Genomic DNA, 11,389 nt, shown 5'->3' on the forward strand with positions numbered 1-11,389 from the left:
AGCAAAGTCAATGGGGAAGCCAAATTCACGTCACCATGTCACTAACTTAACTGCAGTGATTCACTTAACAACTGTGACAAGGAAGGTCATAAAATGGGGCAAAATTCACTTAAAAGCTTAGCAACAGAAATATTGGGCTCAATTGTGGTTGTAAGTCAAGGACTATCTGTACTTTTGGACAGGAGATTAATCAACCGTTTTGGGAAGAAGTGAAATTAATGAATAAGTTACCTTTACAGGCTCCTTGGCATCTCTACTCTCGGCATTTCAATGTTTTGGAGGGTCATTAGACTGTTGGCTTCTTCCATGTAGGATCAGCTAAAGTGTTCAAAGAAATAAAAATTCTCAACAGTTCTATAATTTAACCATAATAACTTAATAACAATTTGTATGGAATTTAACAGCAAATAATAATATATTCACTACCTCCTAAAGACGTCCAAAGGCTTGATATAAAGCCTTTGTGAGAAATAACACATTTTGGAAGGTATTAGTGTAGATCTTTAAAAAAATTTTTTTATGAAAAGTAGGCTTCATGCAAACATTTCTTGTCGGTCTTTAGTCTTGTGCACTCAGCACTACTTTATTTATGAAGAGAATTATTTAAGCCTTGAAGATTTGATTTCAATATTATTAACTCTGTGCATCAAAATGAATGAACCGTGAATATTAAAAATAGTTAGTTTTGCCTGGATTATGCTCATAGATTTATTTTCATCATTCTCTCCTAAAGACCAAGTACCTATAACATAAATTTAAATCTGAAATGACTTCAACTGATTAAATCCTTCCTCATGTTCAGAGTCTTAATCTGACCTATGGGAATTTAGTCCACTATAGACCAGACCAGCACTTCTCATAGCTGAAATAAGCTCATCCTAGTCACAACCCCCACCTACATATCTAACATGCTGTGCTGACAATATTTTTATTACTTGGAGCAATTCGTACAGTTCGCATGTTGATAGTCAAGAAGTTCATGAAGTATAAACGTTGGAGGTCACCTTATAAGCAACACAGACTAAGAGACGTCAGATTGTGATAGGCAGAAAAGGAGAAAAGTGGGAGGGGCTGTGATGAATGGTGAGAAATCCCTCAGGAAACAGGCTGCCTTGCTATATACAGGTCGTCCTCATTTAGTGACCACTAAATCACATGACCATCACTAGGCTTAGGATTTCATTTCAACTTTCCATTGCTTTGCTGTATCAGAAGGACATGAGCCCAAATACCTAGGTGAATCCCAATGGAGGGGAAGAGCAGGGGATGTCTGCCTGGTTGCTGGGTGGGCATGGCCAAGTCAGCCTCCTGCACCATGGGGAGGGGGGTGTTTTTGGCCTCCTGGGCTCCGGAGTCTTTTGTTGAGCCTCCAGGAGGGTGAAGACGGCCTCCCCAGGCTCCGGAGGCCCTCCCTGAACTTCCGGTAGGCCCATTTTTTGCCCTCCCCTCCACCCGCGCTCTGCACTTACCTGCCTCCAAAATGGACCGCGTGGGGACTCCTGGGAGGGGAGGGGTGGGCAGGGCCAGCTAGTGGGAGTGGGATTTGGGGGTTCTCCAAACTGCACGGAATCTTAGCTAGAGATCCTTCTGAACCCCTGCAAACCCCCAGCAGCCCTGGAAGAGGGAAGATTTCTGGGATTCACGTGGAAGCTGGATAAAAGGGAGAGGCTTGTAGTCCTTTTCTTTCCCCCACTCCCCAGACTCTGCTGGGATAATTGCCAAAGAGAGAATTGATGTTTGTGTTTATCTTCCTTGGAGAGGAAGGGATTACAAGAGAGGAAGCAGGCACACACAACGGGAAATACACGTGAAGAGGTGCTATTGGCTGTTTACTGGTCTGCTGCAGGTTGTGAGCCAGGAGTTGCCTGGGAGCAAAGAAAAGCCTGCTGTGTGACACTCATTGGGGTCTTGTGGATGTCAGGCAGCAGCGCCAGCTGGCCAGAGAGTTCAAATCAACTAATTCAGGTCACGGAACTGAGCTTATTATCTTGCATTTAGTCCTTTTTAGGGATGAGCTGCACTGGGAAGAGAAGCAGCCCAGGAAGAGATCACTTGTTTAGGCAATCTCTCTGCTTAATTAGGATTTCGGAGGAGGGGGAGGAAAAGGTGGGTCGGAGCAGGACAACATGGACTAAATTACTGTAATAGAGAACATGTGATTGACTGGAAGATGTGGAGGACCCTGGACAGGGTTCCGACTCCTAGCAGGGATCAGAGAGGCTGGTTGGCCACCAGGAGGCGCCTGAGGCATGGAGCAGCGGTGAAAGCCAAAGGGAGTGTGCTCCTGACGTCAGGCCTTGGAGCAGTTGGAAGGAGGCAAGGGAGTTGGTCCTGGATGCCCGGCAATGGCGGACAGATCAACGTAGAGAACTACTACGCAGGTACAGAAGATAATTGGACCCAGGTGGTTGTAATTAGGCTCCTCTCAATATAGTATTTAAGGAGAGACTCTGGGAGGAGTCTGTTTGCAGGATTCAACTTAATTCTCAACGTTGGAGAAGCTGTTATCTGTATCTGTCAGAGTCTGAGTTGCTGCCAAGATTCTTTATCTGTTCGTCGTGCTTGGGCTTTCAGCCACCAAGATTTATGTTTCCTGCTAATAAAGTGTTGTGGCATTCCAGCTAAGCTTGTCTTGGCATTCGTTACTGGATGGAGGAGGGGGTCAGAACAGGTAGGGCAGGGTATGTAGGATAGGATAGGATATTTTATTATTGCTTTAACTGTAAACTAATCAGCATATCATTACATTCAGTTCTCAAAACTTAACCATTCATCTTCATTTGAGAAAAGAATAGACACAGTTGGGAAATTAGGATAGGAAAAACCTCCTTTGTGTCTGTATCATTTTCACTAAGTGGTTACCTGCAATGCCCAGGGATAGTTAAAATTAGCATTATAGGCAGCTCTAAACCTTTCAGCTGCACAGGGGAAATAATTACATTACAGAATATGGTCCCCCAGTCCTTTGACACTAATATTCAAAAAGCTTATTGTTGTAGTAGCCACCTTTAAGTACTTGATTTAGTGAGAGGAAAGCTTCCTTCTCCCTCCCTTTATATATAGGGAAATAATCACACACAGAGACACCCTCACACACCCAGTAATTTACTGTTTTAGACCCTCTTTCTCCTTGGGGTTCTAAAACACTTGTAGCAAAAAAAAGCTTCTATTGCAGACTCACTTAAATATTTAGAATAAATGAATTTAACTTAAATTACCATAAACTTGGTGGAAAGCAGAGAATGCCACAAACTAAAGATGCTGAAACCGATTTACTTCAATGAAATATTTTTTTAATGGATCACATGTTTATAGAAAAATGCAAAACCTTTCTGACCTTGGGACCGACTTGTCTCTATCCTTAAGGTGTTAATAATAGCAATAGCAATAGCAGTTAGACTTATATACCGCTTCCTAGGGCTTTCAGCCCTCTCTAAGCGGTTTACAGAGTCAGCATATTGCCCCCAACAACAATCCGGGTCCTCATTTCACCCACCTCGGAAGGATGGAAGGCTGAGTCAACCCTGAGCCTAGTGGGATTTGAACAGCCGAACTGCAGAACTGCAGTCAGCTGAAGTGGCCTGCAGTATAATACAGAGCAGCAGGTGAGGCTTTCAGGAGGAACATTTGATACATCCTTTTGGAGAGGAAAAAATGGCTACACCAAAAAAGAGGACATTTAAATACATACATGAACAGAACAGCAGGGATTAAGTTTGACTGGAGTCGAACCTTTGTGGGACTGTCTGAAAATCCTCCTGACCCCGAGAGATGTTTTTGTTCTCCTGCAACTGGAGTTTGGCCGTTTATCAGTGCAACATTCAAATTATGTTCATTGTCTTCTGGGTGGCCTTTCAGTGAGAACGACGCCAAAATAAACATTTTTATTTTATTTATTTTGTCAAGCATGTATAAGATAACAGATACAAGTATAAACATGATAATGAATGCAGGAAATGGATACGAGTAAGTGGGGACGATGGGCACATTAGTGCGCTTATGCACGTCCCCTTAGAGACCTCTTAGGAATGGGGTGAGGTCAGCAGTAGACGGTTGAAGGTTAAAGTTATGGGGGTTTGGGGATGAAAGCACGGAGTCAGATTCAGTACATTCCAGGCATTGATCACCCTGTTGCTGAAGTTGTATTTTCTGCAATCAAGTTTGGAGTTTGGAGTTTAATAGCATTTACCCTGAAGTCCTTTATTAAAGTACTAGTCCTCCCGAAGTCAATATGACAAATTGGTTTAATCTAGTGAGCCCTTTCTGTGACCCAGACTCTCCTTTTGACTGAAACTCCACTTTGCAATTGTGCCTGTAAACAACGTGATGCCCTTTAGAAAGACGGTTAGCTTGTTAAAGGCCGTGCTTTTCTTGGAAATAGTTCCCCAAAAGTTAGGCAGTTATATTATTGTGCTCTGTCTTTGACTAAAAACCACAATGTGTGATATCCTTTCCAGTCTGCTTAAATTTATCAGAGAGCAGATTTGGACACTGTCATCTGAGGAGTTAGCAATAGCAATAGCAGTAGACTTATATACCGCTTCATAGGCCTTGCAGGCCTCTCTAAGCGGTTTACAGAGAGTCAGCATATTGCCCCCAACAATCTGGGTCCTCATTTTACCCACCTCGGAAGGATGGAAGGCTGAGTCAACCCTGAGCCGGTGAGATTTGAACCGCTGACCTGCTGATCTAGCAGTAGCCTGCAGTGCTGCTTTTAACCACTGCGCCACCTTGGCTCTTAGTTGCTGGAGTTATTAGCATTTTAAGAAATAGTGGGGTAGATACAGGCAGTCCTCACCACAATTGAGCTCAAAATTTCTGTTGCTAAGTGACTAAAAGATTTATTGAGTTTTGCTTCACTTTATGGCATGTCTTGCCACAGTTGTTAAGTGAATCTTTATAGTTGTTAAGTTAGTGACATCGTTGTTAAATGAATCCCAGCTTCCTCGTTGACTTTGCTTGTCAGAATGTTGCAAAAGGCGATCACGTGACCCTGGGACGCTGCAACCATCACAAATATGTTGTCAAGCACCTGGATTTTGATCACATGACGAGGGAGATGCTGCAATGGTTGTAAGTGTGAAAAAAAGTCATGTCACTTTGTTCATTGTCATTATAACAGTCACTAAATGAACTGTTAGAAATCAAGGACTACCTGTGTTTAGTTTAGACCAGGGGTGTCAAACTGGCGGCCCCTGGGCCGGATGTGCCACGTGCTGGCCACACCCGCTCCCAGTTTAGCAAAGGGGGAAAAGTCACAATATGTCACATGGCAACAACATGATGGCGCCAGTTTGACACCCCGTGCTTTAGAGGAGCCTCATGCTGAAATGTAACCTACATACTTGTGAATATTCCTGGAATTCAACCAGTGCAAAATATAGTTGACATGTACACACACACACACACGTACAATTTTATACATATGTATATATACACTAGACTAGAGAAGGGTTGGACCAAGATCCTTTAATCCAATTACCAAATCTGCTGTGCTGACTTGTAACATATTCTAGCTCCAATTTATACCTTCATATGATTCTGATAGTCACAGACAAACATTGTGACAAAAGATGGCACCAGAGGGACACAAATGTTGTTGGGGAAAGGAAAACAGGCTGTCTTTCTTGCCAATAACCTTCTGCTATGCATAGTTTACCGACTTCTAAAGTTTTCAGATTGGAAATTTCTGAAGTTCCATCTAAACATGCCAGTGATTCAATCTGGGATCCCTCCCCCTATAAATTACATGTTTCATGAGCCTTCCTTCCTCTTAGAAAAGTGAATCTGACATTTTGCCATGTAGAGAATCTGGAATTTGCTCTCCTGCAAATCACCGGCTGAGGCCAGCTAGCAGGAAATAACCCCATTCTCATAGGGAAGGCTGCATTTATACATAACTAGCTAGAACCGTTTTCTTATCTTGAGCTGTTATAAACAAGCAGCATGCTGATTGGTGCAGCTCATTTGCGTCTAGTTTACTCCTTTCTGTGCAAAAGCTAAAATAATCTAGACATTAAGTCTGTATGAGGGTTTTAGATTTAAATAGGTGGTTCAAATGGGGTAAAAAAATGCATTTAACAAAATGCATTACCCCACCCACAACTTGAATCACGTGGCAGTTGTGTGATCCTTGGGAAAAAGTTGTAGATGGGAACAATCTTTGCATGCACTGTTTGATCTTTGAACCTTACTAGAAATGAACAGTGTGAAATCTAAACCCTTATCCTTAAAGATTGCCCCCAAATATATTTGGATTCACAAACAACGATAAATGGGGTTGTATTAGTAGCTTGTTTGGGAGCAATGAACCAGGAACCTGGCATCACGTAAACTTTTTTTCCCATTCCTGATTTGTTTTATTCCTACATTTACAGACTGAGCTGTTTGTACCAGGAAACCATGATAAACCAACAATCCTAAATTATTATGCAGGGAGAAGGCAAAACCTTTGCAGAATTATGTGTAGCAATGCTATATTTCTCCCTGTAAGAAGCTCCCCCATTAGTCTGGTTGTTGTGCGTATTAGGTATTGATCCCCTTTAATTTTACTTTATGGATTAGAAGTTCTGTGACTGTTTGTCATGTCTAGTTGGTTCTAAAATGGAAGCGCTTTAGAGTATGTAAGAATAAATAGCTGTTGATTGATTGAAACAGAAACGTTTAATGAAACACCAACAAATTTATAGTTTGTGGAAAAAAATATAAATGAGTCCTAAGGAAGATGGTGTGGTATAACCATTGATTAACAAAGTTTTATTGAGGATTGCACTCGTTCATGACTCACAAATGACATACATGAAGTGAAAACGACTCTGCAGAAGTGGATGAGAGCAAACACCAAGGAACCAATGAGTAGACAGGCTTCTTGGATCCTCCCTTGAGAAGAAGAGAATTGGAGATCGCCCACAGACAAAAATCCAAGAAAGTGACTTCCCACCCTCATCATGACTAGTATAAACAATTTTACTATCTCTCCAGCTCTTCTTAATTAACAAAAGTCTTCACCCTATAACTCAACATTAACTATACATGTGTCCAATAGGCGACATCTTTTTCAATGCAGGTGTCAACAGAAAGTCCAAACAGAGTCCTAATCACATTCATTAACAGATGCAATATTAACCATTGCATATCTCAGCTCTTAAATATAAGCAAATCTGTGTTTCACTGGAACTAGAAAGTAAAGTGGTTGAGGTTTTGAAATTCAAAAGGGAAATACAAATGATGAACCAAGACAATGACCTAGGTAACTTTTTGCTCTTGAATTTGCAAAACATGCTTATTATAGCCTCAACGAACTGGCGGCAATGGGACAAAGAAGAAATGAAACCAACATTTGTATGTACTAAAGACTAAGAATATTAGAAGCAAAAGAATGAATATAACATTGATTTATATGATTCAAGTTAAAACAACATATGTTGTTACTTCTGGCAACTCTTTATTGACTTTCTGCTGACATGAGAACTAAAAACTTACGGTTTGTTTATAGAGATGGGAAGAGATGGGATGTGGGAAGAAGAGATAACTGGTGATAACCTCAGAGGGAATGATTTTTTTTAATACTGTGATGAATGTTGGAAGTTTCTTTTTATGTATTTCTTTTCTTTTTATTATATTTGTCCCTCTTTTTTCCTTTTCCTTTTTACTCCTTTTTATTCTCTTTTCTTTCTTGAAGTTTAATTTATATTAAATGTTACTATTATGAATAATATTATGGTAATTAAAACAGTATTGGGTTCCTGCAAGTTTACTTAAACATTTATTTTAAAAAGAGAAATTTTACACTGAACTTTATATTGAAAAGTCCCTGGATATTGGTTATAATGTACTGGAGATTAGTTTGCTTCTGCCATTCCACTTAATTTAAAACATTTTTTTCATGCTCTGTTCTGCTGTTTTGATGTTCCTAATTTGTTTCTATCATGTTGCTTCACAGTGTGATTAGATTACTTTCATGGCATACATTTTTTGCTTTTAAAATACTTTTAGTTGTTAAAGGAACCTTTACTCTTCAGAAAACTCATAGATATCTGTTCTACACCTTTAAATTATATCAAGAGATAGGAGAAATCTATCAAGTAAGATGTGTCTTTTTAGTGCAGACCTTGGAATGGACAAATTTAGTTTACATTTCCATTCACTAAATATATATCATATATATATGGCTTTGAATTGGCCACTGTGCTTCAACTAACCTTCTCGTAGACATTTATTTTCTCTCTGATAGACTTTAAGCTTAGAAAGCAATTGTCACTCAACTTTCTATAATCATAAAATACAAAATGTTAAAGACAATGAAAGTAAGCATTTGTAACTTGTGTGAAATTTCCAAGGAATTTTGTAGTGCAAAAGCAGTGGAGCCATCTTACCTCTACATATTCTGCTATCTTCTGGACCTTTGATGCTCTTGCATTTAGCCGAAGAGTGACATGAGAGATTGGCTCCATTGATGCCTGCAGTAAAATGTAACAATGTCATTATAAAAAGAAGTTGAAGTCTTGAAATTTTACCCCAAAATGCCTTGAAGAAGTCCCACCAGAAGGAGTGAGAGCAGTTGAATAGCAATAAGGGCAAGCTTCTCTTTGGCATGTTGCAGAGTTATGGAGAAGCAACTACTGGAATTCTTTAATATTGTAGTGGGAATTCTGGAAAGGCAACTGTAACATGCGGAGGAAGCCTACTATGGTTTGTAGTAGGGCATCTATAACCAGCAGTTCCTCTCACCCCCTTAGGGAATAGTCTCTCCCAGAGGCCAGACTCGGACATCTTTTCACAAAATAATCACAACAAAGATTCGATATTTTTTGTTGTATTCTGAGCCATCCAGGATTGTTTGGGGATAGGTAACACCTGAACTGAATACCTAAAATAAATTAAATATTGGTTGACATTGGTATGGGAATTAATTATGCTATGAAGCTTGCCCATGAACTTTCCTTTAATTGATTTTTTCCCAATTGCTATTTACTTTTCTTTTATTGTAGGTTGGTTTTGTATTTTATTGCAATGAACTGCCACAAGTCAACAAGTATAGGCCTTTCCCAAGTCAGTAAGAATGGAAAGAACCACTACTTTTTAGTTGTGTTTCCCCCCCTAAACTATTAGTCGTGATTCTGGGTAAGAATCAAAAGGCCACTTTGCTAATTTGAACAGTCTTAAATCAGTTGGGCCATCTTACTTATAGTTTTTTTTAATGACCCTGTAATCCTCTACTTAAGTGTGGGGTCGGGGTGGCTGAATGGAGCTGAGTATTTACTGGCTAGATGCCCTTCCTGATGCCTATGTGGAGTTCACAGTAGATATTTTCTCTTTGTGCCTTGATAAACATCTGTCGCTGACTATGATTGAACTCTCAATCTTCTGAGTGGGAAGCGAGCATCTTCACCTGTAGGTCACTGCGCTGATCAACTCATAGTTGCTAGGCTATAAATTAAGGATTTAGAAATGCAGATGGGGAAGATCATCTGGAGGCTCAGATTACTGGCTGAAGTCAATTTTAGGATGGAGAAGCAGGAATTTTGTGGTTGAGACTGGCAGGTTGGATAGACAGCTTACAAGAGCAGGCAGCTATACTGTGGTAAAGCTTCACTGAAGATTTCAAGCAGAAGCCAGATCAGTTTAGGCTCTTAGTTTTAGATGTCCTATTTTTCTTTAGCATAAGCAAGTCCATATTGTTAATGTTAATGCTGTTTGTGTTATAGGAATCATTCTGCAGACACTTTATTTTGTAATAAATTTAATAAATACATTTTTGTAATCAAGATAGTATTTCGTATTTTTGGGGACCCATCTGGGAAATGATATGCAGGAAGTTTCAAAGAGGTCCAAGCCTCCTCCCCTTCCTCCTCCTCCTCCTCCTCCTCCTCCTCCTCCTCCTCCTCCTCCTCCTCCTCCCCTTCTTCCTCCCCTCCCTCCCCTCCCTCTCCTCCTCCTCCTCCTCCTTCGAAAAGGAAGTGATAGAGTAGCAATATTGTTTGCCCTGCAACCTTTCCTTAAGCTTAAGTTTCATCCACATCCAACTGAGATTGATTTCTATTCTGTCCCAAAAAATTAAAAATGAATTTATGAAATCGAATGGACTTTTCAAAGCAACTAAAGCTTGTAAACTTTTACCTCAGAAGGAGGATTACAGCGGATGCTGTGGAGCTTCAGATTTTCAGGACGATTTATTTCAGTTTGGCCAATTCTGGCCCTGGTGTATCTAGTGGCTTATTTGGCATTGAATATTATTCCGCTACATCCATATCTTTCTATGTGACTTCTGAATATGAGGGGGGAACGAGAACATCTCCACAGAACAACATCCCAGGACAAAGTAACAGAGAAGGGATTGTTGGTTCCTCTGAGCTTCCTGTGACTTCAGCAAACATCTGCTCAACTCTTGTTTATTTCTTGATGTGCTTTTCATCTGCCTGGTTGTGTATGGAAGAGGGAGAACAGGCTGTGCAGGGAAGAAGTCAAGGCTTCCTACTGTATAAATTAAACTATGATCTTTACTGACAGCCTTTGATGGTTGTTTTCCTTCTTATTTTGTCAAGCCCCATTATGCGGCTTCATTTTCATACAGGAGACACACTGCGGCTTATTTTGGACGTAAACAACGTCTCGGAGAATAAATTACAGATTTATGCAACTTCCCATTCAGTGTGTTGTCAGAATATTACTCTGCTGAGAGGCAGGGAGAATGATATTATAGCACTATTAATGCTTCCGTATTTTGCCTGGCATATTGGTAGATAGAATTTAGGGGAATATAAACAATGGGAATAAAAGAGAAAGTCGCATCCCCCCCCCAAGATCCTCTAAATCCGTAAGCAAACGGATCAAGAGACCACAATATCCCATGTGTCACAAATTACATAATGAGGAGTGTGATGCCATTTGCTCCCTTTCCCTTTCCTGTTCTCTGAACCACTTTCTGCTCTCAGAAATGTTGATAAGGCGGCTTAAGAGAGAATCTACCAGCTGATGCATGCATGCATTCAGCATCTATCAAGGTATCTTCCTGAATGCTGTAGCTTATTAGAGAACAATGCAAAGCTCTGAGGACAAAGAAGCATGTACAGGATTGTCTTTTGCCAAGTGGAGGATAAGGCACCTGGCTAGAAACCAGGAGACTGTGAGTTCTAATCCCGCTTTAGGCAGAAAAGCCAGCTGCCTGATTTGGGGGCAGTTCCACCCTCTCACCCAACCTCAGAGGGTTTTTGTTGTGGGGAAAATAAGAGCGGGGAGGAGCATTCGGTGTGTTTTCTGCTTGAGTTATTTCTAAAATTAATAAAGGTGGGGGGAAATTAATTTTAAAAAATAAAATTAAATCAAGTATTGAGGAACAAGTACGGTCTGGACTAATAATCTCAGAACACAAAGGACATGAGACCAGCCC

Source organism: Thamnophis sirtalis, unplaced genomic scaffold (genome assembly GCF_051295495.1).
Source record: "Thamnophis sirtalis isolate CommonGarterSnake01/CBP01778 unplaced genomic scaffold, rThaSir2_p1.2 scaffold_16, whole genome shotgun sequence".
Classification (NCBI taxonomy): Eukaryota; Metazoa; Chordata; class Lepidosauria; order Squamata; family Natricidae; genus Thamnophis; species Thamnophis sirtalis.